The sequence below is a fragment of the Chinchilla lanigera genome, unplaced genomic scaffold, assembly GCF_000276665.1.
Source record: "Chinchilla lanigera isolate Chin_1 unplaced genomic scaffold, ChiLan1.0 scaffold00040, whole genome shotgun sequence".
NCBI classification, from domain to species: Eukaryota; Metazoa; Chordata; class Mammalia; order Rodentia; family Chinchillidae; genus Chinchilla; species Chinchilla lanigera.
In genome coordinates this window covers 14,793,849-14,815,811 of record NW_004955441.1, presented here as the reverse complement: position 1 = coordinate 14,815,811, position 21,963 = coordinate 14,793,849, and the positions used below count along the sequence as shown (strand labels likewise).

The 21,963-nt window shown below is 50.2% G+C and overlaps 2 long non-coding RNA genes across 3 annotated transcripts in view; both read left to right on the top strand.

The window, feature by feature from the left end:
* Positions 1–13,344, top strand: part of LOC102019644 — a 22,214-nt gene extending 8,870 nt beyond the window's left edge. Inside the window, exon 3 of the long non-coding RNA XR_262082.1 lies at positions 12,738–13,344. This is a non-coding gene — a long non-coding RNA (uncharacterized LOC102019644). The remainder of the gene's footprint in view (positions 1–12,737) is intronic.
* Positions 13,345–16,870: 3,526 nt separating this feature from the next.
* LOC106149236 lies at positions 16,871–19,929 on the top strand. 2 transcript variants are annotated; one of them, XR_001235288.1, is made up of 3 exons: positions 16,871–17,100; positions 17,431–17,476; positions 17,750–19,929. It is a non-coding gene; the product is annotated as an uncharacterized LOC106149236 (long non-coding RNA). The 2 variants fall into 2 exon arrangements; XR_001235287.1 differs by lacking the exon at positions 16,871–17,100 and having other exon boundaries at positions 17,183–17,476.
* Positions 19,930–21,963: the final 2,034 nt, after the last annotated feature.

Here is a 21,963-nt window from a genome sequence, read left to right as displayed (position 1 = left end):
GTATTTTAACACAAATATGTATAACACAAATACGTTTACACATCTCACATGTGTAAACATATTGTCTCCCTAGTGTAAGAAGCTGAAAGAGCAAATAAGATTCAAAATGTACAATAGATATTGTGAAATGGGAAGAAAATATTCAAAAGGAAAGAGAAACTGGGATGGGGAAAGGAGAAAAGGAAGGAAAAGGAAAAAATATATCTATATATACAAGATAGTTAAGATAGTTGTACTACTAATTGCTATTAACTCATTAAAAAGAAAGGTTTGTGCCTATATTGTTTGATAAGCTTTTCATGCCTATATCTTGTAAATAAGCAGCCACTTGGAAGATAGCAATACACGTACTGGTCAATACAATGGTCAATACAACGTACTGACCACTGTTACTCTACTACAATCTTGTTTTGAAATTTTGTACCCTTGTTTTATCGTTTTTTTCTTTACAATAAAAAAGAAAAAATAAACATAATGACAGTAATACGTCTTTGGCAGTGAGCAAGGGGTACAGCAGTGCAGAGCACACATGCCGGGGGAAATACCCAACGGGCACGGGGGCGGGGTAACAGTTAAAGGAGAAGTGAAGATGATTGCCAAAAATTATTTTGAAACAACGATCGTTGGCCCCATGGCTTACTAACAAAGACGGTTCATGTGTCGGACGGGACAGACAGTGGAGACAGATGTCCTTACAGAAGTGTCTGTGTTCTGAGCAGTCTTTGGGGAGTGCGTGTCACCAGTATATGCGTGTGAGATGCCCGCCTTCGTGAACACCAGCTTTGTTGCTTGATCCTTAGGGCCTGACGCAGTCAATTCCTTTTTTTTTTTTGTCTTTTTGAGACAGGGTCTTGCTACGCAGTTCAGGCTGGACTTGAGCTCACTTTGTAGCTCAAGCTGGTGTCGAACTTGCAGTGATTATCCTGCCTCAGCCTCCTGAATGCTGGGATTACAGGTGTGTGCCGCTATGGCTGGTGAAAAACTCCATTTTGATTCTCTGAACGTTCCCACACGCAGCCAAGCGTATTTCCCAACACAAAGCCCTCAATCCTTTGATTTAAAATTTTCTAAAGACCCTCTTTCAGGTCTCTTATCAGCCTAATACTTCTTTCAATGTTTAGTTACAAATTTATCTACAGGTATATTTTATGTTCAATTAATGCAGTTTTTAAAAAAAGCTTGATTCGTTACCAAAGTGACCTATATTTTGTCATTTTCTAGCTGATACAAAACTTAAATGTCACTTGCTCACTGAATGCTATTTCATTACCTGAAAAAATTACATTACATTTGCTTACTTGTTTATCTTCTATGTCCCTGGCCAAATAGAAGCCCACAAGGAAAGGGGTGCCGTCGTGTCCCTCTCTGAGCTGTCACCAGCCGAGCAACGCCTGCCTCATAGGGGCGGGTGTGAAGCTAATCAGCGGGTGGATGTAGTTACCTAAATTTATCTAGTGCATGAGGAAGCCGAACCCGGGAGGGTATAGCTGACCCAGCCTCGTAAATCCACTCGACCGTTTGTGATCAAAAGGGCGATCATTTCAGAAGATTCAGCTTCCCTGTGGCAGAACGGAGAGGCGAGGTCTTCCGAGTTTTGGCCCCGGGCTCTTTTCATTGAGATGTGCTGACCACGGCTTATGATCAACTGCAAAATGATTCTTCACTGGAGCAATAACTGGCGACATATTACAGCTTGTTCTCTTGTACACATAAAGTAAAGTTCAGTTCACGGAAATGTCATGTATACTTAACCTTACAGGAAGGAGAAGGAAAAGGGGGGTTTGCACTTAACGTGTCACGCGAGGATCCTCACATAGCCCCCCTTAAGTGACCAAACTGAGCTCTGGCGTGCCCTGTGAGCTTGCCTGAGGCTCCCAGCAACGTAGTGGGGAGACCTGGGCTCTCTCATTTTAAAATCTTTGCCCTTCCTGGGCCAAATACTACTGAGTAAAAATAAATCATCGTATTGTTCACAACTTGCACTGACTGAACTGACTTCATCAACCTGAGAAGCATAGTGGTATTTATATCTAATAGAGAACCTTCCCGCTTTCTTTAAAACGGATCTATTGGTTTATTGAGAGGAACAGTTAATGCGTACATTTTTTTTTTCCCTGACCATTTCTGCACGCTTAGATCTGGTAATCTGAACAGCTAATTTGAAGACAACAATATGCAATATAACAACCATTGTTGAATTCCTACCATCTTGTCTACTGAAGCTCTGTATCATTTTAAATTTTTTTTATTACTTTTTATTCTTTTATGGTTTGATTAATCTCACATTCTTACATCTGGTAATCTGAGCAACTTCGTTGAAGGTGACAATATGTAATATAACAACCACTGTTAATTCCTATCATCTTGTTTTGAAAACCTGCATCATTCTTATCGTTTTTTTTTTGTTTTTTTTTTTTTTTTTTTTTTTTTTTTTTTTTTTTTCTTTAAAATAAAAAAAAGAATAAAATGGATCCACGTTCTTCACTGTAGCCAGCTGCTTCCTGGTTGCACAATGTCCACAGTTAGAACATGAAAAACGACCAAGCAGGACATTTCAGGTTCCTCAATTCCGGTCCGTGCTTCAAATCTACCGTCTCTGACCACGCGGGCCGCTCAATCTGTGCACTTGGGCTAAGCTGGCGTAGCCCGCAGCTTGGAGGAAAGCGGAAGTGTGAATCCTGAGACGCAGCCGCTGGCCCTGCGCGGGACGATCTCACACAGCCCCAAACAAGCCTGCTCCCACGCTGCTTGTTCTCCATTGAATTGGTTAGTTCTTGTGAAAGTGTCCTCTGTGTACAACAAGATAGGAAATCACTTCTCTATTCTGCAGGACTGGGCGATCCGCGGTTTTAAACCTATTTGTGGAGGCCGTGCCTCTTTTTCAGAGGAAGTCTTCTGTGGAACGTTAATCTGTACAGCAGATCTGAGGGGCAAGCCTAGAGGCGCCTCAGCTCTCTCCAGCTCAAGCCAGAAGGGCTGCCGAGGCCCCTCCGCAGAATCCCCGCGAAGACAGCACGCAAGTCTAGGAAGCAATGGCTCTTCTGGGGGTGTGTCGATCCTCCTGCTGCTACGCAAACCGATCGTACTCAGTGAGGGGGAAATAACAGTAACCGCCTTTTCTGTAACATCTGGTCTGGAAACGAGAATATTTCAGTTCTAGTCCCTGCTCTGCACTGTGCAGATCTACTACTTTGCTGTTTGCTCACCTACGAAATGAGGCTAAAACATTTCCTACCTACTTTGTTTTTAAACATATTTGTTAGTGAGGTTAAGAATTCCCTTTGGTAAAAATAAATTTACAGTACAATCTTCCAGTATTGCCTTCAGGAAGAGGTATTGCGATGGAGTTTTCATTCCAAGGTGGCTACCATGTCACTACCCTGCTCGTAAGTGCAGTGAAATCAGACGCGTGGGACGGAAGGCCTGTTAGTGTCTGCGCTGGGGCAAGTGTTCATTTTCCTCTCGGATAAGCACGCTTTTTCCCAGAAGAAGGCAGGGAGATGCCTTTGTTTTAAAAATTTGGGCGGAGGTGCACACCCATAACCCCAGGTACCAAGGAGACTGAGGCAGTAGGATCGTCAGTTTGAACTCAGCCCAGGAAACAATTTAAAAGGAGGCTCTGGGGGTGTAGCTCAGGGGTAGGGAGCTTGCCTAGTATGTGTGAGGCCTTAGGTTTGATCCCCGGCACTGCAAAAACAATAATCAAACAAAAAAAACCCTTCATTTTTACAGAGATGGTATTTTATCAAAATTATATATGATGTTTGTTGAAACACAGAAAAATAAAAATCAATTCCATCACTCAGACCCACAATATGGAGTACTTTTTTTTTTTTTTTCTTTGAGCCAGGGTCTCGCTATGCAGTGCAGAATGGCCTCGAACTCACTTTGTAGCCCAGGCTGGTCTCGAACTCACAAGGATCCTCCTGCCTCAGCCTCTCCTGAGTGCTGGGATTACAGGCGTGCACCACCACACCCAGCTTGGGACCCACAATAAATGACATTATTGAAGATCTGTCTAAACAGTCTCTGTGCATCTAAGATACAGACAGAAAGATACACAGGCAGGTAGGTAGGTAAATATAGGCAGGATGAGAAAGAGAGACACACGTGTACTGTTGGTGGACAAAATGAGAATCATTCTACGTGCCGTTTTAAAACAAAAAATAATAACTGTAGACTTGCATTTAACAAAGGTAAAGGAAATGGAAGTGAAACTATAAGAATTGCTGAACTTCAGAAAATGTTTCTTCCCTGTGAAAGTTATTAGTTCCTAATTTTTTTCACAAACAATAGCAGAGCACTAAGAATAGTAATTGTGTTACAAAAAGTCAAATCACAGTATGACAACATCCACCGGCCTAAGGCAGTGTGAAAAATCAGCGCATTTACTCTCACCCTCTTCTGATTTTTGTTGTTACCCTGACCCTCACCACAGTTTTCAGTTTATTCTTCATTTTAGATTTAAACGTTTGTTAATCCTTTCACATTGGTTTCTGCATCCCTAGTTCTTATATTAGTTTTATTTGACATTTATTGGTTGAATGTCTTCATCAGATTTTCCTCTAGAACCTGAGAAGCCCCGCCCATCTCCCTTCATGTCCAAATTGCGGCTGCCGCCCTCATCTTTTCCGGTTAGGCGGACAGACAGGCAGAGAGCGGCTTCCTTCCACTCGTGCAGGCCTAAAGGGTTCTGAGAATCTGGAGGTTCACAGCTCGCTCACATCGAGGAGCCTGGAACTGGCCCGATGCCTCCCTAAAATACCTCAGGGACCTGCAGTCTTTTCCACCCACGGCTCTGTCATTTCACAGAGAGGGGCTGCTGTCCTCACAGTCTGGAAGGCTGCTGAGTGCCAGCCATTACGTCCATACTCCACGCAGCAGGATTGAGAAAAGAAGTAAGAAGGGCAGGCTTCTACCTTGAAGGAGATGTGTTTGAAGCTACGGGACGTTTCTGCCTATCCGGCCCAAACGTCATTAGATTACTGTGGGATGTGCACTGATTCAGCTGTCTGTATAGCTTGGTTCGGGCCGGGTTCTGCGCCAGGCGGAGGCTGGAGTCGGCGCCCGGCTGAGGCCCGCCGTCCTTGGTCCGTCGCGGGCCCTCCGTCCGTGCGGGTCCCCGCGACCCCGGGCACTCGCTGCCCCCGCCAGCAGCCGGGGTCCTTCCCGGCTCCCTCCCGCACCCCAGCTTTGCGACCCCCTGGAGCTGCGGAGGAGCTCCGGGGAGGGGAGCCCGCGAGCGCGAAGCACGAACGCGGGTCCTCGCCCGAACCTGCTCCGCGGGCGCAGGGTGCCCGAGTATCGGCTCCGAGCCAGGGGTGGAGCTCAAATTAGAAGGACCCAGGAGGGACTCAGAGTTCTAATGAAGTCTCTTCCCCGGGTACTGGTACTGGTGGGCAACCCAGGGCCTTCGTGCGAAGCTACAGCCCCAGACTTTTTTTCTTTTTTAGACACTCTCCCTCAGTCCCTAAATGTCCCTGGCTGAGCTCAAACTTTGGATCCTCCTGCCTCAGCCTCCTAGAATTTGTTTTTAACTTGTGTGTGCTTTTGCTGCCCTCTTGGCTCCCTTAGTGACAGCAAAGCCTGGCCGTTCTGGGGGCAGCCATCCCAGGGGAGAGTAGAGTGTCCACGCCCAGTGTGTCCAGAGCCAGGGGGCTGAACAGGCCGCAGCGAGCACAAGCAGGCAGGCACCTTGCCGCCGAGGTGCCGCCCGGAAACCCGGTCCAGAGTTCCTTGCCAGGGCTGAACCTCGGCATTCCCCATGGGTTCCAACCACAGAGAAAAATGCTGGCCTTTTTATCAGAAATGATTCATGACAAAACACAGCTAGTTTATCCAAGTGTGGTGACGCATGCCTGTAATCCCGGCACTGGGGAGGCTGAGGCAGGAGAACTGCTGCAAATTCAATGCCAGCTCTGGTAATTTAGTGAGACCCAAAATAAAAAACGAAAAGGGCTGGGAATGTAGCTCAGTGCTAAAACCTCTGGTTCAGTCTTTAGTGCACAAGAGGGTGTGGGGAGGCAAGAAAGGGAGTTTATGGGAAAACAAAGGGTTTTCATCTTTTAACTGTCAAGCGCTTGAAATTAGTAAATATTTTAAGTCCATGTATGCCCATCAATGGTAAATATGATCCTCAGTCTCAAAGGCAAACATCATGCAAATATAAATATGTACATGGAATAGAAAATAAATTAAAAATACAAGGCCTTTTGCCTGGGTGTAATGACACACACCTATAATTCCAGGATGCTGGGAGGCTGAGGCAAGAGGATTACAAGTTCAAATCTAGCCTGGGCAATTTAGTGCCTTAGGAAAACCCTGTCTCAAAATAAAAAATAAAAAAGGACCAGAGATGCAGCTCTGTGCAAAGGTCCTGGCTTCAAGCCCCAGTACCACAAAAAGGAAAAAAAACAAAAAAGCAAGTTCTGTTATGAGGTTACCTGCCAAACCAGAGACTGGGTAGGGAACAGATTGCACACACACGGCAGCGGGGAGAGGACCGGCTCCGCACACCCGCTGTTCACCCTGACGGTGGGGACCAGAGCTGGACACTGAAGATATCTGAATGGTGGGTGAACAGCAAAGCAGGAGGAATGACAGCTGTCAGGAACACGCAGGGATTTATAAAAAGACCCAGCAGATCGTTCTGATTTGAAATGAGATTTATTGGGCTGGACACGCTGGTGCACACCTGTAATCTCAGGTAGGCTGAGGCAGGAAGATCGCAAGTTGAAGGCCTGTGCTACATAGTGAGTTCAAGACCAGCCTGGGCTACATAGTGAGACCCTGTCTCAAAGAGAGAGAAAGAGAGAGAGAGAGAGAGAGAGAGAGAGAGAGAGAGAGAGAGAGAGATTAGAGTTCAGGGAATTAATAGGAAATAAGATCTGGGACTATGGGTGCAACTCAGTGGTAGACCCCTTGCCTGGCATATGAGGCCCTGCACTCAAAGAAACAAACGAAAAAAAGAAAAGAAAACCTAATCACAGAGGGCTCTGAATGCCAGGATGAGGAAGCTGACTTCACCTGGTAGAACATGAGAACGCAAAGGTTTTTGAGCAGGCCGTGAAATAATGGAAGTTACTTCATCACTGACTGGTCGGGAGGAAGATGAAAGGTATTTTTGTAGAAAAACCTCAGCATGTCAACTCTAGATGATCTTGAGGAGACTTTTCATCTTTTTTTTTTGTCTTTTTGAGACACTCTCACTGTGCAGTTCAGGCTGGTCTTGAACTCATTATGTAGCCCAGGCTGGCCTCAAACTCACATCGATCCTCCTGCCTCAGTCTCCCAAGTGCTGGGATTGCAGGCGTGAGCCACTACACCCGGTTATATTTTCTTAGGAAACTTTTCAATATTTCAAATGTTTAGGAAATTCTGAATTCTTTTCTTAGAATAAGAATTCTGGAACCGGGTGTGTTGCTGCATGTCAGTAATCTGAGTACTCAGGAGGCTGAGGCAGGAGGACAGTGGTGAGTTTGAGACCAGCCTGGGCTACATAGTGAGACCCTGTATCAAACAAAAATAAATAGTACAAAAAAATTTCTAAATTTTTTTTTCTTAGCATTTAACAACTTGCTTACTTATGTCAGGGAGAAGAGATCAGGAGTTTTCTCTGAAGCAGAAGACAGCTACTTTATTCACATTGCTGACATTTGGGGACAACGTGGCAGGGGCCACTTCCCCAGAAAGAGTGGAAACAGTCTTCAGTACACAGATTGAATGTGGGAAGAGAGAGGACCTTCAAAATTGAGGACAAACAGAATCCTCAAAGGCTGGTGTGATGTTTGTTCCTTTTTAAAAATAAGTTTCTTGCACAGCAAAAGAAACCACCAACAGAGTGAGGAGACAACCCACAGAAAGGAAAAAATTTTACCAGCTATTTATCGACAGAGGACTAATATCTAGAATATATAAAAAACTCAAGCTGAGTGGATTGGCACAAGCCTGTAATCCCAGCACTCAGAAGGCTGAGGCAGGAGGGTCACTGTGAGTTCAAGGCCAGCCTGGGCTACAAAGTGAATTTAAGGCCAGCCTGAACTGCATAGTGAGATCCTGTCTCAGAAAGACAAAAAAATAAATATTGGACCCCCCCAAATTTAAAGACCCAATCCAAAATTGGGCATCTGAAATGAATAGATACTTCTCAGATGAATAATAGAAACAGAAAATAAATATACAAAAAATGCTAGTCATTCAAGAAATGCAAACTATAACATCGAGATTCCTTCTCACTCCAGAAAGAATGGCCATCATCAAGAAATCAACCAACAATGCATTCTGGTGAGGCTGTGGGGAAAAAGGAACCCTTCTCCATTACTGGTGGTAGTGCAGACTAATGCAACCACTGTGGAGGTCAGTATGGGGATTCCTCAAAAACTTAGAACTAGAGGTACCATGTGACTCAGCTATTCCCTTCTAGGTGTCTTCCCCAAAGTGTTAAAAGCACACCACAGTGATACATGCATACCCGTGTTTATAGCAGCACAATTTATAATAGCTAAATCTTGAAAACAGCCTAGATGCCCATCAACAGATGAATGGATAAAGAAAATATGATATTTACATACAAAGGAGTACTACTCTGCCATAAAGAAGGATAAAATTGAGATTTTTTAGGTAAATGATGTATCTCGAGACCATATTGTTAAGTGAAATAAATCAGACACACAAGTGTGAATATTGCATTGTTTCTCTTGTGTGAGAAACCCAAAGTGTGAAAAAATGTAAAAATGGAGGATAGATATTGGAAAGTAGGAGGAACACATTCACATAGGAAGGGGAACAAAGGACAGGGAGGTAAGGAAGGAAGAGAAAAGGAAAAAAAAAATGGAAGGGAAAATGGAAACAAAGCTTTGGTGAACAGCGCGGGGAAGTAGGGTCAAGGCGGGGAAGGGGAATGTGGGAAGAAAGGATGAAGACGGCGTGCGCACCCACAAGCTGCCCCTGATGAGTGTGATTGGTATGGCACACATGCACCAACAAAACACGAAGATAAAAGTAAAATTAGTTTCTGCTTCACGAAAAGGATGGATTAGGAGTCTCTCGCTGTAAGCGTGGTGCAGGTGCATTCGCCTGTCATTTCAGCTACACGGGAGCCTGAAGCAGGAGGGTCACACGTTCAACGCCAGCCTGAACTACGAAATGAGAGCTTGTAACAAAAGAACAGGTTCTGGGGAGGGAGCTCAGCACTCCTTGGGTTTAATCCCAAGGAAGGAAGGAAGGGAGGGAGGGAAAGTTCCTAGGAGACAGAGAAGAGATGAGAGAAGAGCAGAGGAAAGAAACAAAGAAATATCCCATTACCCTCCTCTGACCGGGACAATAGGTGCACGGTATTATTAGTCCCCCCTTCATAGTAAAGGTTCTGTAGAGCCAGGGCTCCCTTGGAAGTGACCCACCTCCTAGGCAGGGCCTCAGCTGATGAGGACACAGGGCTGTTTCCGCCCAGGGGTGGCAGAGTTGCCAGGCTTGCCAAGTGACAGTCCAGCGTGCTGGGAACGTGCTGTCCCCAGAGCCCTAGGGAGGCCACGTGTCTGCTTCCGGCCAGCAGGGATGGGCGCCGAGGACATGGTGAGTACACTCCAGGAACCAGAGGCGTGACCTTGAAAATCAGGAGGCCCTGCTGGGCCAGGCTCAGGCCCGGCCACGGGGGCCAGGGTGCGGGCCCAGAGGACGTCAGGACCCGGGCTCGGGTTACTCAGCACCGGTCCAGGGCTTTTTCTGTGACATGACACTGCACATGTGCCTGATAGAAGGCTCAGACCTCTGACATCACCATGCCTCCTGCTCAGCCACCTGTAATCGATTCCCTGGCTGAGAACGTGGTGGGGCTGAGCGACTGACTGATGCGCTGATTGATGATCTGTGGGCCTGGGACTTGGCCCAGGGCCTTGTGCTCAGGGGCGGGCTGTCCGGAAGCCTGAGTGGGCCCCTCGAGCGCCCTCCGGTGCCAGGCCCGTCTTGGCAGCAGGGTCTGGATAGCGGACCTCACTTCTAATCAGCTAAAAGGCGGTGGCTTTGATAGATATGGCCGAATTGTCACCCACAGAAGTCACATCCATTTACACCCTACCGGACAGGCGCCCTTGCCCCAGACACGGCAACAGCAGCGAGGGATACACACAGGGGATGGGCCATCTCCCGTGTGCTTCCCAAGTCTGCTACTGACTGCCGGGCAGAGCTGACTCCGGCGGAGCACCGGCTGTGGCGGTGCTGTCACACACGGCTGGGCTGATTAAATGATTTTGACTTCTTCACAGGAAACATAGAGAAGGCAACGGGCCTTGCTTTTGTAAATCCTTGTATTTTGCTGTTAACAGACGTTCATTCCATGTTGACTTGGTTGGTACGAGCCGTTGCTGATTGGTAGTTCTGTTTATTTGTATGACTCCTGAGGAAATCTGTGAAGTTCGCTGATGTGGTAGACATTATTTATTCAGCCCATGCGCACGGACTTACAGATTCACAGACCCCTTGCAGTAGCAATGGGTCAGAGAGAACATCGAGGTAATCTCCATGGAGAGCATGTGCACGTACACCACCAACTCGCGTGCCCATCCATCAGGTGCTAATCCAGCTGCTGTCATGCAGCTAAGGACGTTGACAAGTGCAGAGAATGCCACAGGTAACAAAATCAGAAAAAAAGAAATGATAATGTGCATGAAAGTACCTCTATTCGTTTCCCAAGATAGCGTAAAAATACCACAAGCCATTTGGCTTTGCAAAACAAATTTACTCTCTCACGGTTCTGGAGAGAAGGAGCCCCAGCTGGAGGTGTAGGCGGGCTCCCGGGAGGGCTGCAGGGAGAGTCCTCCGGGGCCCTTGCACTTCCCACCGCGGTCTGCAGTGCTGCGAGGCACAGACCCTGTCACCTCCTCCGTGTGGCTGCTTCCCTCTGCGCGCCTGGGTCTCTCCACAGCTCGGCCACTGCAGGCAGAGCTTCCCTAGTCTAGTTTAACCTCACCACAACTCATCACGTCGGCAAAGGCTCTTTTTCTGCAGGAGGTTGCATTAGCAGGGACCAAGCCTTAGAACGGCCACAGCACTTACCAAAGCGAAAGGCAGACAAAGCACCGCAGCAGTGAGAACCCACTTACAGATCGAGTTCGTCTGACACTGCTGCCTACCGCGCTCCAGTTCAGTCGAGTGGGACGGGGTGGTGCAGTGACGGCAGTTGTGGCCCCGCTGCTGCCCCGCACCGGCACGGTGTAGGTCTAGAAGCTGCTTTCTCCAAGTTGGGGGGCTGTTGGGGGTAATGGAGATCTTGTGCACCCAGGGCAGAGAGGTTCTCCTTGTAAGGGGCACCGGGATAGTGCCAAGAGGAAACTTCTGTACAGCCTAAGGGAGTTCTACCCTGGCTCTGGCCCACCACCTGCTTCCAGGAAAGAGACCCCAGCCCGGTCTGCTTGGATTCTGCCCTTTGGAGCTGATGGCCTCAACCTCCCCTCCTGTGGGTTCATTTCCAGCTAGGAACAAAATTCTCAAAACCTATTTCTATGCCTTTGGTTTCCTACCAGGGATCCCCTTTCCAGAGGCAATATTTCTTCAGAGGCAGCAAAGTGACTGTGCTTAGGATTACATCTTATTGTCTATTCACATTACTTTAGAAGTATAGTAATAGATTCAGAATCAGAAGCTTCAGCTGGAGCCTGTATTTTCCTCCTGGTGACATGAAAAGCTATAACTGAAGTTTTATCTGGCAGTAGATTTAAAAAAAAAATTTTTTTTAAAAAGTTGTTGCATAAAGAGCTGGTCCTCAGCTACCCAATGAAGTCATTTTAGCTTGCCTGCAGCTGCACACAGCTGGCTCCCTCCCTCACCCCTCCTTCCCGCTGAGAAAATCCACTCTCAGAAAAGCATCTGATCATCTCACTTGCACGGTTGTGGTGATGGCTGACACATGGGGAAAGGAAGCTAGTGGGGTGCGGTGGGAAGCACAGGGGAGTGGGAGTCCCCGGCTGGGCTTCTTGGAATCCTCCTGACAACTGGCCTGGGAGGAAAGTGTGCCCAGGTCTTCACTGGCAGGCATGCCCTGGTTGAACCATGGCTCTGTCTCTCTCCAGCCGTGTAACTGTAGCAGAAGATGCTACAACCAGTATACTTTACTCTTAAATAGTTCCCAGGTAAATAGTTCTGGTTACAGTTCCTGTTACTTTTGTTTCTTAGAAAAGGCTGGTCACTGCGATGGATAGCTGGTCACCGTGATGCATATTGTAAGAACCAAAATCCCCATCCCCAGCTGACAAGCCATTCTGCTTCTGTACTTCCTGCTTGCTTATCCCATATAAGCCCCAGACCACCAGAGATCAGGGCCTGAGATTCTGGGAATGATCCAGATCAGTGCCTGTCGAGGTAAAATAAATCTGCCTCGGAATCCTGGGTGTTGTTTCCATGTTTCTGCTTGAGGTTGCATAACCCGACACAAAACTTAGTTGTTGCTTCGAAATGTCCTGTTCTTTAACGTGGATACTGTAAAGTTCGCCAGGTTATTTTGAGGACTGTTTGTCACAGTACCTGACATATCGAAAGGTACCAAGTGACCATCAGAGTAATTTGCTAACAGAAGGAGGTTGGGGATACTACAGCACCCCCACCCCCACAGTACTGGGGACTAAACCGAACATGCAGGGCAGGTAAGTACTCTCCCACTGAGCTACATCCCCAGTTCCAGGACTCTCTATCCTTTAAGAGAGGGCTCTTGCCTTTTTGCCCAGCCAATTAATGTGTGCTTTTTGCAGTAAACATCAAGCAGCATTGTGGTTCGCACAGCCAGTGACAACTCTCCTCACACCCAGCTGATGCTGAGCTTCCTGTTGTCGCATCTGGAGAGGCAGAGGAGCCCCGGCGGCGTGGCTGTCTGACTTCTCCCTGGAAACTTTGTCAACCCCATCCAGAAACAGGCTCCTCCCCCTGACCCACGGCCACACGAGCGGCTTCCACGGAGCACCACCTCCGTGTCCTGAGCCTTAGGCTCCTTCCAGAGGCAGACGGAAACTTGGGGACAGACAGAAGACAGGGAAACCCCACCGCACTGATTCTACCACAGTTCTGCTCTAGGACTGGATTCTCTTTTCCCCCAGAGAACCATCTTGCCAAGGGTGAAGCTAAGCTTTTCCCCACTTCCCCACCAGCCTCGCCCATGGGTCAGGGGAACGTTAGCAGAAATACGTTTTTCCAGGATGATCTGGTTAGCTTTCCATTCATTAGTTCATTTACTTATCACTGTAGAGATGGAAGGAGGGGAAAGGAGGGGAAAAAGGGATTAAGATGTGTTACGTATCTGCACCAACTCCACGCAAGGAGCGTAAACGTTATGTACTGCAAACATAAATAAATAAATGAATAAAAAACAAACATCATGGTCAACTTTGATTGCATTATTTCTATATGCCAAACAAAGTGGGAAGCATTCCCCATATCATCTAATTTGATTATTCCAACAACCCCGTCATGCAGGAACTGTCTTTCAAATAAGGAGGCTGAGATGTAACTCATCTCATGGTTATAAGCAGGGAGGTCAAATTCTGCGTTTTGCCCAGGTCTGTGCGAAGCAGTCTCTAAGTGGTGTAGGAGGTGTGCTGTCTGAGTTACCTTCCTTACTGCTGAGAAGAAAATACCTGGCACCAACCCTAAAGGAGAAAGGCTGATTGTGGCTCACAGTTTGTAGAGGGTTCAATTCGTAGTCAGCTTGCGCCGACCACGGCAGGGCGGCATGGCAGAGGGGCATCACACAGGGGAAGCAGTTCATGGCAGGCCGACGGCAGCAGAAATAGCAAAGCAGGAGCAGCAGCAGCAAGCAAAAGCAGCAGCCCTCTTTCTGCCCCTTATAGTCTATCCAGCTCCCCACGCTCAGGGCGGGTAGCATTCACACCCAGGGTGGGGCAGCCTGCATTTTAGCATGACACCCTGAATCCATCCCAGCATCCCATCCTTAACCCCAGCGTCACATACTCTAGACCCAGCTGCCTCTGCAAAGCCCCACTTGTGACCGCATGAGGTTTTGGGGGGATGTCTAGATATAAACCGTAACATATGCAGATGATCGTTTTTGCCCTTTGGGAACATAAAACTTAGGTGGGCACATAAGATACAAAACAACTGAGTAGCCAGATGGGGCAGCATGAGGCTAAGGACTGAGATAAATGCAAGTGAAGAAGGAAATGAGTGAGGCCCGAGCTGATGGGAGCAGAACTTCCCGGATGAAGTGGTTTGCTGAGGGTTCAGAGCTCTGCGTGGCAGGGAAGGGCAGGTGGGGAGCAGTCCTGCACGGGCTTGGAGGGTAGAGGGGGGACAGGGCCGCACCGCAGAACGCAGCAGCAGGACAGCCGGCAGGAAGTTTGGACTATTCCATCCAACAGGCCCCGGGAAACAATTCAACCTTTATAATGAGTGTGAGGTAGTCAAACTGCCTTACGAGGAGGAAGTGGAATGAAGGAGAAGCAGAAATCTAGAAAATTAGTCAGACCTCCCTCCAGCGGTCTGGGGATCGCCTAAAATTCTGAACTAAGCGAATCACAATATAAACGGGCAGGAACAAGGTGAAGGTGAGGAAAAGGTATTTCCAAGGAGGCGTCAGTGGACCTCGGTGATTGGCTGATTCCAAGTGACGAGGAAGAAGATGTAAATGAAGAAGGACTCATAGGTGTAAACTGGCGAAACAAGGAAAACGGTGGTAATCATCCTTTCTCTTGTCTCACTAGTTTAAATTGGGGGAGGAAGAGGTATAAAGTTTTAGACATTTTAAATGTAACCATTGAAGACCTCTGGGTGGGACCTTAAACTGGAGCTAGAAGTTTGTGATTGTAGCTTGGAAGAAGAATTAAGAGAATAAGAGTTCCCCATCACAAAGAGTAAACACGCCGGCGTCCTGCCCTGACACCCAGGGATGGGGCAGTGGTTAGCTTGAGGAAACAGCTCGCCATGGACAGCTTGCACTTCTGTGCACTTTGTGAGGGAGCTACCTACTGGCTTTCATTCAGAATATTCCAGAACCCTTGTATAATAAATAGCCCAGGAGCCAGGCATGGCGGCACACACCTGTAATCCCAGTACTCTGGGAAGCTGAGGCAGAAAGACTGCAGGTTTGAACCCAGCATAGACAACTTAGCAACTTAGTGAGACCCTGTCTCAAATAAAAAATAGAAAGGGTTGGGGTCTTGGGTTCAAGCTCTAATACCAATAAATAAACAGCCTTGGGAGAGAGAGTGGCTCTGTCCAGGAAGGAGGGGGCCATGCTGACCATTCAGTACAGTAGAGCATGTCTACCTTCGAGCAGAAATCAGGCATGTTCACCGTTCACGACGGAAGATTTAGGTTCCCTGAGCTCAGAGTTCCTCCGCTACAACCCGCAGCATCTGCGGGCATCCAACTGGGTGCATTGCCCCCATGGGACTGGGGAGCAAGGGGAGCTCTACCACTGCTCGTGCTACTTGCTGAGCGGTGAGCAATAGAGTCCTTTGTCTCTGACACCAAACCTAGTCTTCTGCCAGCATCGTCGAAGCCGAGTCAGGGTAACTTGCTGGCTTGTGAGTATGATGCGTGCTCTAGTTTAAAGAGGCATCAGTGCTCTCAACCTCTGGAGAGGAGCTGGGAGAGAACAGCTGAGCCTGGGTTCAGGTCTCAGGGGACTCCAGCCAGCCGCAGACAATTATGAGAGTAGGCATATTTAGGGAGCTAGAGATCGGATCGGTGTATTGGTGAGATCAGCCATGAAGGCTTCCCAGCCCATGTCCCCTTCGAAGAGGAAGTGCCCCACCTCCAGCTCCCCTGACAAGGGGAGAGTCCTAAATATAGGCTTCAATAGAGGCCCTGTCTACCTCACTGGTCTGTAGAATCTCTTTGGTCAAAACGACCGCCCAGGTGTGACCTGCCCCATGAGCTGCCTGCTTTTGCAGTAAGTGTCCCTCTCTTATCTGACCGCCCTGGCCTTTAGCCTCAGAAGCAGACGGGAAGAAGTAGAGACTGCAAAGCATAGTGGCCAAGGCACTGTGGTCCTCAGAAGGCGGGCACAGCAGAGCCCGGGCAGGGCTGGCACAGCTTTGCGCTATCCATGGATAGAAGTGGACTCTCTTCAAGTCAGTCTACTGACACTCACTGAGCACTTGTCTGCGAGGGGCTGTGCGAGCTCTGGAGAAGTGGTGGAGGACACACGGCGCTAACCCCAAGGACCTGTGGTGTGGTGGTGCTGCTGGGGTGAAACCCACACACGAGTATTACAGAGGATAACGTCTACGACAACGACTGCCCCTGCACATTCAATCCTGGGAGGAATCCTTCAAATGTGTCGCTAGCTACTGATTTCGTGTCTGGTTGTCAGAGCTCCCGGCCTCCCAAACCTGGCCGCCCAAGGGCCCTGCCCACCTCAGCAACACCGTCTTCTGGAGCTGCATCCCCACACCCGCCCTCCGCACCTCCCACAGCCCCAGGCTCCCAGAATGCCAGCCGGGAAGCTCCTCGAGCTGTCTGTGCATCTCCTCTGGGGAAAGGCATCCCCCAAGGTCACAGCCTCCTCCTCCTCCTCCATCCTGCCTTGCACCGAGGGTGTCCTCCGATGGCACTTGTCTCCCCCACGGCAGCTCCCTGGGCCGACCTCTGTCCCACTGCTTAGACCTGCACTCCCTCAGGTGTTCCCAACAGAGAAGCAGTATTGGCAGAAAGGGGCCTAAGAGAGGCCTGGTAAACCAGCCTGGGATGGCATGCTGCTGCCTCTCGGCTCACGGTGCACCACGGAGCAGCGGCTGGGAAGTGCCAGGGAATAAACAGGACGTTTAAAATCCATTGCCTTAGAGACAGCGATGACAAGAAATCGCTGGTAGGCGGAGCTATGAAACTGCAGGCATCTGACTGCCTTTGGCACATGAAGACAGCGATTGCACGTAGTTCTACCTACCACACTTAAACCAGCTCCGTCTGACTTACAGCCCAGCGTCTGCGGGAGGCAAGGCCGCGCCCAGCTGGCTGAGATAGCGGTGCCGGGCAGGGGGAAGCCCAGACAGGGCATGGGGGGATCTGCAGGGGAGGGCACGGGGATGCTGAGCCGACGGTCAGGGCGTGCTTAGAGCCACGGCTGCAACTTCAAGCAGGCAAACAGCCCGCTGTCCGGTACGGAGGGAGGTGTACACAGGGTACTTCCTGTTCTTTCTTCTTCTCCTTTTTTTTTTTAACCTGGGCCTTAGGAGTCGATCCCAGGGCCTTCACACTGAGTCATGTCCCCAGCCATTTTTGATTTCTTATTGTGAGAGGGGATCTTGACAAGTCACTAAGTTGCCAGGCTGGGCTCGAACTTGAGATCCTCCTGCTCAGCTTCCCAGAGCGCTGGGATTCCAGGCCTGTGCCGCCGCACCCAGCTACTTCTGCCTTTTTCTTGTAGACCGTATTTTCACAGCCACAGTCTGAGTGACCAACGTATTTGTTCGTTTCCTTCTTCTTCAGCTAAAACTAACCCCAAGGGAAGGACTGCGTTCTTTCGTGGAGAGAGGTAATGGCTTTTAAATGTCCTGCTTATTCCCTGGCACTTCCTAGCCGCTGCTCTGTGGTGTGCCGTGAGGCGAAGGGAGGGAAGGAGGAAGAAAGGAAAAGGAGCAGGAATGAAAGGAGGTGGGGGGAGTGGGGAGGGAGGAAGAGAGAGAGAGAGGGAGAGGGAGAGAAGGAATTAACAAACACAGTTTCCCCATTAAGATTTTTTTAAAAACAGCTTTATGCTGGCCTTGCAAACGGAAAAAAACCCTTTACTTATTTAATAATATCTTAGTTTAAGAAACGGCGGCTGTCATACGACACTCCTCGCATAATGGTTCCAAAAAGAGGAAATTGCTTTCATGTTTTGGGATAGAGCTTAATGGCCAGGAACGTCAGTGGAAAACCCAAGGCAGCGTTCTTTACTGAAGCCTGAAGGAAGTAAACGGCTTCCAGCCCCATTCCTGCGGTAGGAGCAAAGTCAGAACGAGCACAACTGACAAAGCAATGAGCATCAGAAGGGGTGCGTCACCGCGTCCCACCGGCCCAATTCATGGATCTAAGGCAGCGAGTAACCGCTTTGCCATCACCACTCCCAGCTGCATGCGGGGAAAGCACTGACTCCTTCGCCGGGCCCCCCACAGCCCCCGCATCGGCTCTGGGAAGGCTCTCGGCATGCTGCCGGCGGGGTCTGCGTCAGGCCATCGATCCGTGACCTATCGTCCACAGCAGGAGGAGAGAACAGCAACCACCGGTCGGAACTGCAATTACAGCTCAGAAAACGTGTGTGGAGGCCGAGCCGTTCCCCTCCTCGTTGTCTGTCTTTTATTGCGCACCTTATTCATCTTTTCTCACACAAGAGAAACCCAGTGTGCGCAGGCCGAGCCGTTCCAAAGTAGGGATCAGCGACACTCAGTGAGTGGTGACGGTGGCTCCCCCTTTCCGTCCCCTTCCCACCCACCCGAGGGGCCGCCCACACCAGGCACCAGCAGTCCTGTCTCAAATACACACGCCCAGAAATTGTTCCCCGAATGCGGTGGTCCCGGAGTCCTCCCACCCGGCCCTAGGAGGGTCCTGTCACTCCTGTCAGTCACTGTTGGCTTCAAGGCCAGCGCTGAGCGGGGCCAGGTCACTGCTGCCTTCGCTGGAACTAAGGGGCCCTGGGCGGGAAGCTCTCCTCCCTCCGCCAGCCTACCCTCACCCGTGCTTCCTCCTTCTGGTCCCAGACCCAAGCAGAGTTCTTTCTAGAGCAGAAGGGAAATCCTTGGTTTACAAACAAATCCAAAGTCTGGACTCTGCAGATGAGGCGCCCCAAGGCCTGGCCACTAACGTGGCCCCTGTCCCCGAGGGGGCCCAACCCGAGCTGGTCCTAGCAGGGCTAAGAGACTTCGGGACTGGCCTCTCCCCGGGAGACCTAGTGGTGAGGCCCCAGGGATCCTTGGCTGGGTCCTTGGTGGTCACTTGAGGATAGGGGCTCGGACCACCTGCCTGCTACTAAAACGCCAGGTGGCCGCTCGGCGGCCGCTGTCTTTCCTGGAGCTTCCTGTTTGCTCGCTGCGGAGACGCCTGATGAGCCTGTGCCGCCGAATGGCAGCGGCGCTTCCCCAGGGACACGCGCGTCCCCACGCAGCCACGGTGTGCGGGGGCGGGGGCCCGTGGGAGATGGGCCGTTTCTCGCCTTATTTTCTTTGTTTCTATTTGTTTTTAAAAACGTAGCCCATGCCCTCATTTAAACAGTACAGAAGATCACGGCGGTGTAAAAGAAAGATGATCTGAGACCTCAGCTTTCTGATTGTCTGACTCCAAGCAGGAAGGGCGGCTTTTGGATGAGGTGTTTGTTTCTGCATGTGGGTGCGTCCCAGCTGGCCTCCCCGGGAGTGTTCAAATAGTTGTTGGACAGAACTGAGCCAATCGGTGAAAAGCCGCCGCTCCCTTTGCTCTCTTCCTCGCTGCCTTTTGTCTCCCTCCTCCCTTCTCCGCCAGAGGTGCTTGGGCAGCGAGACAGGTGCGCTTGGCGTCGAACCCGCGGCGCCCGCCTCTGCCCCCGAGAGGCCTGAGCGGAGCTCAGTGCGGAACCGAAGGTCAGTTTTCCTTTCCCGTTCAGCAAGAGGCAAACAAGAATGTCCCTCGGAGCCCGCAGCCAGCGAGGCTTCCACGGAGCACACTGAGGTCTTTCTGTGTCTGTCCTCCCTATACTTTGGAAGCTCCAGCGGGAATGCGGCCTGAATTTAAACACTCAGGGCCGCCACCGTGAACAGTGAGCACTTTTGTAGATTCATGCGGCCTCTCCTGCCGTCCTCTCCCATGGCCCTGAATGCTCTGTTGTGTGTGGACAATCCGCTTGTTGTACTCGGAGGGCAGGCTGATCCCCGCTCTCCCATTGTCTCTTATAAGAGCAGACAAAAGCGGTCTTCTTCGTCGTGAGCACTGCGCTGATAAAAGACTGATTAAAGCCTCTTTTGTGGTGAAATGTAATAGGTCTGAGCTGGGCATTCTGTTTGATTAGCCCCGACCAGTCATTACACGGTGTTTTATACGCAGGACGGAGACGCCCGCTGCTCCGGGCCGGGTGGAGCCTCTTTGAACTCTGCGTGGCAGGCGGAGCTGTCCTCGGCCAGTGGGAGGCAGTGAGCTTCCAACGGGCCCTCAGGGCCTCCCCGCACCCACTGTTAGTCCTTGCTCAGGCCCCTGGTGCTTTCAAGTTATCAGTCCTTCGGTGGGGGAGAAGCACTGATAAAGGGGTTCGCACACAGTGCTCCAGCCGCCGCCCTCCCCAGGGCAGCCACAGCGGCGGTGACCCGGAAGCCGGGGCGGCAGTCGGCAGCTCGCAGCGGTGGCGTCGGAGTCTGTCTGGTCCGCAGCTCAGATTCCCTTCTTCCCACAGTGGGCCTTGCAGGACCAGCCCTGGCCTGTTGGGAGAGATGACAGGGGCTCTGGCCTGACCCTAGGGGACCCCAAGCCACCCCTGCTGCCTGTCCTCCTTTGTTTCATGTCACCAGCCCTGTGACAGCTGACCAGGCTGGAGCGGCCATCCCTCTGCCTTGTGCTTTGATTCCGATGCTCCGCCTACCCGCGATACCCTTCTAGGATGGGCCCGTCTCTGATGGGCCCGTCTCTGACAGTGACAGCTCTGCCTCTGTTCCCTTCCGCCCCTCCCCTCACAGACCTGACCGTGGTCCTCCCAGCGGCTCCTGGTTTCCAGGGTTCCTTACTGCCCTGCTCCTGCCCCCTCCGTCCTTCACCTCCTGACAACATCCCTGAGGCCGACCCAAGCCTGAGCCTGACCTGTGACTTGCCACCCACCCGTGTGGATTCCCTCCGGCTGCCGCAAGCCGAGGGGAACAGTCACGGGTCCCAGACCGGTCATCCCCTCCGGGTCCTAGGCATACTGGAGTTGTATCAGGAGTCAAGAATAGGAAGCCACGCTGGGTGTCAGGGAAATTTACCCGCTAGGTGAATGAACAGAATGCCCTTTAAAATTCCACTCGATGCCAGGTGTGGTGGTGCATGCCTGTGACCCCAGAAGGCTGAGGCAGGAGGGTCGCTGTGAGTTCAAGGCCAGCCTGGGCTACATAGTGGGACCCTGCCTCATCCCCCAAAAACGGCCACTCTGACACCTCCTACGCTCTTCCCTGCAGGGCATCCTCGGGCTCTGTGTGCACCCCCTTTACCATGCGGGGGTCCTGCCCGACGACTGTGAGTCCCCACGGCACATGTACAGGTAACAAGCCTTTGGGAAGTTACACACATAGCTACGCCAGCTTTCTTTGGTAAATAGTTGCCTGATTTCACTTTTTCTGTCATTTTACTTTCAACTTTTTGCTGTCTCTCTGTTTCAGTTGTGTCTCTTAAAAAGAATATTACAGCTGGGTGTGGTACGTGCCTGTAACCCCAGTCCACTGGGGAGGCTGGGGCGAGAGGATGGCAGGTTCAAGCCCAACTTGGGCAACTTAGTGATTCAGCAAGATTCAGTCTCAAAGTTTAAAAAAAAAGTAGAGGGTCCTGGGGACATAGGTCAGTGCAAAGGCCCTGGATTCAATCCCTAATTTGGGGCAGGGGGAAGTAATATCACTAGATTTTATTATATTCTTGCATAGCAATCTCTGCCTTCCATCTTCTTTTTTTTTTTTTTTTTTTTTTTTTTGGTTTTTCTCCGGTACCAGGAACCGAACTCACGACGTTCCATCTTCTTTAGATTGGACAAAATAAACCATGTACTTCATTTGCAATGACAGATATACTTGAAATTATTTAACTGTAGTGGGCATAATGTTACGTACTCCTGGGACGCAGGGTGACATTTTAATACAGGTACACAATGTGCAGTGATCAGCTGAGGGCATCTGGGGACAGCAAACACAAGGAGGAACCTGCCTGGTGAAAGAGAGGTCCTGCCAACAGAAGCCACCTGTCACAAGCCCCTCCTTAGGAATCCCAGCCATCAGGAAGGTGAGGGGTATCACAGGAGGGGAGACTGGGGTGCACTCTGCTCAGTCAGACTTCATCATG